The 6329-nt window shown below is 42.1% G+C and overlaps 1 protein-coding gene across 1 annotated transcript in view; it reads left to right on the top strand.

Annotated features, from left to right (window-relative positions):
- The window catches only part of PTPRT (protein tyrosine phosphatase receptor type T), a 458251-nt gene that overhangs the window by 347880 nt on the left and 104042 nt on the right, over positions 1-6329 (top strand). The gene's annotated exons all lie outside the window — the stretch shown is intronic.

Raw genomic sequence — 6329 nt, forward strand, 5'->3', positions numbered from 1 at the left:
CCCCCAAGGTTTCACTCAGGCCTTTATCATTCTCAGGTGATAATGCAACTACTGAAAGCATATGCAGGCTAAAAGGCCAACTCTCCTGTTGATTCTGCCTTTCACAGGCTCCTTTTATAAACGCCTCAATCTGCTTGCTTCCTGCTGTGAACCTCTGGGAAGGGTGGCTGATAGCATTGCACGGGGTTATTACTCTTTCGGTGTCATTTCCGATGCCTGTGTAATGCCGACACTTGAATATGGGGCAGTGTGTGCGCGCCAGTGTTTTAAGTTCAGTATTGTCATGCAAAAGTGAAGGAGGCTTCAGGTCTCTGCCCTCTCTTCCCTAACAGATTTCTTTGTAACTGAAGCAGGAACGCCCAAATTATCTTGCATAACAGAGCACTGGAACAAGTTGCCCAGAGAGGCTGTGGAGTCTCCATCTGTGGAGATGTTCAAAAGGACAGTGTCCTGGGCAACGTGCTCTAGGTGACCTGGCTTGAGCTAGGGGGTTGGACTAGATGGTCTCCAGAGGTCCCTTTCGACTTCAACCATTCTGTGATGCTGTGACCTTGACAATTTAGTAATGTGTTTGTTCAGGTTATGGATCCAGTGGGACTCCTCACACTGTGTGTTATGGTCTAGTTGTTGCTCCTGCACTACCTGCGGGATGAAGCGGGAGCGAWGGCAGAGGAAAGGAGCTCTGGGTTTGACCGAACTCTGCAGTCAGCCTGGGAGCGAGGCTTTGTCAGCTGCTCTGGGCAGTCTCCAGAGGAGAGGATTTAAGGGCAGGAAACTGCATACCTACCCTTGGAGTAAAATGATGCCTGCGTAGAAAATAGTTCAGCTCTCTTTGAGCTGGGCCCATTCTTACTGGTGAGATTTCCAGTAGTGGACTGGACCACTCTATGACAGATCACTCCTTGACTGTGGAAACGCAACTTGCAGGGACCTGTACTTCATTGCCGTCTTTTGCCTAGGTAAATTTGCACACAGTGAAAAATACTGGCACAGAAGAATAAACTCCCCGAGAGAGCCAGCGCTGACAGCTGCCCTTATCTGTCCCCAGCAGAAATTCCAGTTAATCGTTCATTCTGCCAGTCGCCTAGACTGAGCGTAGCAATTAGCGTTGCTTGTGGTAAGAACTGTTGGCGTTTACCTAGGAAGATCTGGGCAGCTTTGCCGAAGTATCCAGCCATCATTAGCTTCCCATAGTCTCTTCAGACTTTTAGCTTGAGTTTTCAGAAGAAATTATTGAAATGTTCTCTGTGGGCAATATTTTAAAAACACTTAGCTCCTCCTTTCGAAAGTGATTTGGGTCTGTACATCCCATTGACACTTAAGTGCTTTTGAAAGATGACCCAGTAAGTATTCAGGAGGAGACTGGTCACATGTAAATCTACTTGGTTTAATGCAGTATGCTTTGTCAATTAGTGGTCCAGCCTAAATCACAGCTTTCACTCAAATTGCTTTGATATTTTCAAGCAGAAAATCTGTTCTTTAAGACTTAGCACCATYCAGTTTCTAGTTTGTTCTGCTTTAAAGTTTTACTTTAATCTCTGGTACTCCATATGAGCAAATTTAGGAGCCTATTTTCTAAGTCCTGTAGGGATGTTATTCTGCTGGAAAAGAGCAGTAAAATCACACAATTCAGTTTTGTTTCATTTCTTTATATAGGGGAACATTTCTGTATCTTGTTTCACCACCTGCTGTCTGAAGAGTGTAGCTATTTTGTCTTTTTATTGAAAAGTCTTGCAATTTTTCTCAAAGTCAATTTACTACACTTTAACCACATTCAGGGAGTAATGTCTTCTCCAGCAAATAAGTCAATTATAAAAGAAAACTTGTAAGCATTTTTATAAATTTTCAGTCTGGTTTCTTTAATTTCATTGTAGACTATTATATACACATTTGCAGAGATGGCAATATTTAATTCTGCATCCAAGTGATCAGGTTACTGCTGTGAAGAGCCCATTTCATTGACTTACAGAGGAGCATATCAAAACTGGCATGGAAGCTGGGGGTAGGGGTTGTCTTGGGCAGATTATTAGCTTTRTATTAACCACGATGGCCTGGCAATGCATGAATGCTGTTACCGTATAGCYGAGCACACCTCTCCCTTCAGTCTGTTCTCAGTCTAAATTCAGCAAATCCAATTCTTTCAACTTTAGGTCAGATTTTCCCAACCTCTTTCATGTTTTTTCAGTCTCCTCTGCACACTGTCCAATTTGTCTAAATCCTCTTGAAATACGGTATCCAAACGCAGGTGGTGCACCATCGGAGGCCCCGAGAGCACCCGGCAGGTTAGGGTAACCACATACCTTGAACTGCTTGTGACGCTCTTAATGCACTACGAGGTGGGGTTTTCCCCATTGGCTTTTACGTATTCAAGCTGAGAGCCAATATGTCCTCTATGTTGCTGCCTGGTTAGCTGTTCTGCCTTGCATCTGTGTGGGTTTTATTTCTCCTTCACAAGCATAGTAGTTTGCATTCATCCCAACCAAATACCATCAAATTGATTTTCAAAATTRCTTTGAATTCTGATACCTACGGAAAGGACTTGCAGCCCCTCTTAGCCTGACACAGTTCTCTGTTCAGTAATGCAAGGTGTTTAGTGAAAATACAGAAGCAAATTTGAGACAAAATGCTGGTGAGAAATCCTCGCGCTCAGGAGCGAGGCCGTTTCGCAGTAGCTGGTGGAGGTCCTGCATGGTGGCTGCTCGTAGGATGTCCGTTCACCTGCACTCCTGGGCAGCTTTCCTAGGTCTGCTCCCTTTTGCACGTGGACCTTTCAGATCCCAGCCTGCCTGAGCTGCCTCTGAAAACGTGCTTAAAAATAATCTGAAATAGATTTTCCTGTGCCTTCCTGGGGAAGGTCGAACGTGGAGAGCTTTTGCAGGAATAGGCCACTCGCCTGAGCAGCGTTGCAAGTCCCCAGGCAGCCGGTTCCTTCTCTGCGGTGTCAGTGGGCTTTTATTATACTTCCAAACTGGGGGAAAGAAAAGCACCGTCTGCACAGTAACTGCTCTTAGTATTTCCCCTCATCTGYTAGTGGTGGTGAGCTGGAGGACGTGGGGAGGTGGCACTGTGAACTCACAGCCGTACGCGAGACGGTTGCATGACTTTGTCTTGCGTTATTTTGTCCTGCTGTAGTTTAAGGAGGATGCAGATGGCGTGTCGTCTGCACGATCGTTTTTGAAGTAGTAGTGTACAATATTTCAATAGGATTCTTCGCATTTCCATTCATCTGAGATGTGGGTGTACCAAATCCGCAGTCGCTTTCAACATTARGATGTTTCTGACGTTTCCTAGTGCTCATCATAAGTAACTTGAATGAATTTGCTTGTGAAACTAATGGTCAGGAACTTGACATTTTTAACAATCTGTAGATAGCAAAGAAGAAGAAACTTTAATATGAATTAATAGGAATAATATAAATTTAGATATTCTGCTGTCTATTTTGTCCCATTGCCAAAAGAAAGATGAAGGATCAAGAAGTGTAAATGTTCTCCCTTGTGGCCTTTATTTTTTGYGGTTCAACCTCTAGGGCTTGACTTCACATTGCCCTTTAAAAATAACTTYCAGCTCTTCTTATATCAATCTAAAGCCCCTGAATGGTGTTATGATTGACTTGCTGAAGACAGCCCTTCATCTATAATGGATTCAGAAGAGGAAAGAAGAGTGCAAGACTTTCCAATCTTTTTTCTTCAACTCTTCCCTGAAAAAAAAATTCCAGTGTGATTTTTGAGGACAGTTCTGCCTTTGAATCTGTTATTGTCAGGAGGGCTGTGTCAGTAATTCATAGATTATTCACATAAGAGATCTTTAGACCTCTGTTTCAAAATTTATATCCCATTTGCTGCTTGAAAATACTGCTATGAGGGRTTTTTATCTACATGACATGTCCACTGAGCAGTTTGCTATGTGTTTGATATTTGAAAGTCCGGCTGGTTTATTAATGTGTGGTTGATGGCATCAATCTATCTAGACCACTAGAAGGGAGAGGAAAACATGAAATCAAATCTCTGGTGCATGCATTAGTTTGAGAATTTCAGCATTTAAATAAATATTCATTTAGATTTGATTGACTTGTATKTATGTAGCTCTGGATATTGGAGCTGTTTGTTTTCTGGACGCTGCAGAAGAGGTTGGGAAGAGTCTGTAATTACATCTTGGGATTTCAGCCTGATCTGTGTAGACTGTGGAGGACTTCTGTATTCTCACAGTTCTCTGATATGTAAAAAACCTGTGATGTTCTTGTTTGAMTCGACCAGCATGGAAGTATAGAGTGATGGATGTTCAGCTACCTGACCTCCATACCGTGTTAAAAAAACAAAAGGTATTTTTAGAACATAGGTATACAAACTTTCCATGTGGCTTCATGTGCCCATATATGCCATGAAAGGAACACATCTAAGTGATCCTGGAGAAACATATTCAGACAAGTCGTTTATTTTGTGTATGTGTAGAGGCTGGATACATATGATCATTTTGTTGGTGAAGAAGGATGTGTTATTTTATTAATGTATGTGTTAAAATACTGCATTTTGTTTAAGAAATCTAAACAGGAGGCGGTGATTTTAAATATTTTGAATTTTCCAAATGTTAATATTTGGAAGCGCTAAGCAAAAACAAAGCAAATATTTTTGTATCAAGATTAGACGGTTGGAGAAATCAGTTCGTAGGGACAAAGCCCCATGTTACTCTTGAATATTATCTTTTGTTTTTTGCTGCAAAGCACCAAATAATGGAAATATTCTTGGTTGCTATGATGTTAAACAAATCAAGAGAAAATAAAGTTGTGGTGGTGTTTGACAGATCAGCTAGGAAGAAGGACATCATTTTTTTCTACTTTTATGCTCAAAACTTTAGCTATTCCCTAAGTAAACAATCCCGTACAATGTATCTGTGTACTTATGTTCCTACATATAATAGCAATTGAAGACCTCCTGGGATGTAGTCCTGGTTGTTTCTGCGTTGAGAGGTATTGCTTTCATTTCATATTAGAGAACTGAGTGTTTGAGTAGATGAAACCTGCTCTCAGGCTGCAACAGAGTGAAAATTTTGAATCTCCAGAGTTGTCAGCTAGAACTTTAATCTCCAGATAATTCTTCCGCCTCTTGCAGTTTCAGCCRCTGTCTGTTCCTCCTGTGCTCACCTTTCTCATATCCCTCTCACTGACATCTTTATTTTGATCTTGTTTGTAGTGCACGGTACTTCTCTCTGTTCTTATGCAGTGGTGGTTTGTCACCCTGATGGACCTGATGCTGTGGTGGAGGAGGAACGGGATGAGCAGACAAGAAGCTGTCGTCCTGTTTTGCTCGAGTTTTCGTTGGTTTTACAGGTGGTGGCTTTGTTGTATACTATYTAGTAGCTACACAGTGAGCAATGCCATGCAGCCCGTGGCCTTGGAACGTCTTAGTGGAATTTTATTGCCRTTGCAGGAATTTATCTCAGGTCTTTATGCTGCTAATTAATTCATTAATGTTGGGAAAGGGTAGCAATTTCTTCTTCTCAAACCTCCCACGCAGTGTACCTTGTGCTTGAAAATAAAGACTGGAGTCAAAGATCAGTGAAACAATAAAAAAGGTTCCCGTGTTGAAAGCTGTGGGGAGCATAAAAAATGATAGCGCCCTTAGTAATTTGGAAAGTTCAGTTGCATTGATAGGCATGTTATAAATATCTAGAGATAAAAAMATCCTGGCTACCTTTTCCTAAACTCATAAGCAAATATGTGCATTATGTGACTYGGTTCATTGATTCGAGGGAAACAGCCATCATATTAGATCTATTAATTTTGTGGTATCTAATGAGGAATAAGATTATCAATCTAGACTCCTGGTAGTGTATATCTAATTATCTGTATTAATTAACATCTTCCATAATATACCTTAGGGATATTGTTCTGAATTTATTCAAACTGGGTTTCTCCTGCAAGGCATTCTGCCTTTAATTTAGACAAGAAATCGAAGGCAAATGAGCGGGAGCTACTTTCCGCTTAAAGATAAAGCAGGGTTGCTTTTTCTTTAACAATGTGTGAATTTAAGAGAGARAAAGATCTTGGGTGAAAAGTGCTTATCACACCAAAAATAGAACCGACTAGGGTTGCCCAGGAACCCTCTGGAGGCTTCGATGAGCCACCTCGGCAGCGTGTCCAAGCCCCGGTGAGCTGAGCCGAGCACGCGTGTCCGCTGCAGCGAGCATCGTTGCAGGGTGGGTTCAGATCACCCGCGATGACTTGTGTGGGCAGTGACGCTTGGAGTTGGTCTCTGTCTCAGACGTGCTTTGCCGGCTGTGTCGCAGAAGAGGCATTGTGGAGGGACAGGGACATGTCAGGGTACAAGATGACA

This window comes from Rhea americana, unplaced genomic scaffold (assembly GCF_003343005.1).
Source record: "Rhea americana isolate MKP2758 unplaced genomic scaffold, rheAme1 scaffold_4, whole genome shotgun sequence".
NCBI classification, from domain to species: domain Eukaryota; kingdom Metazoa; phylum Chordata; class Aves; order Rheiformes; family Rheidae; genus Rhea; species Rhea americana.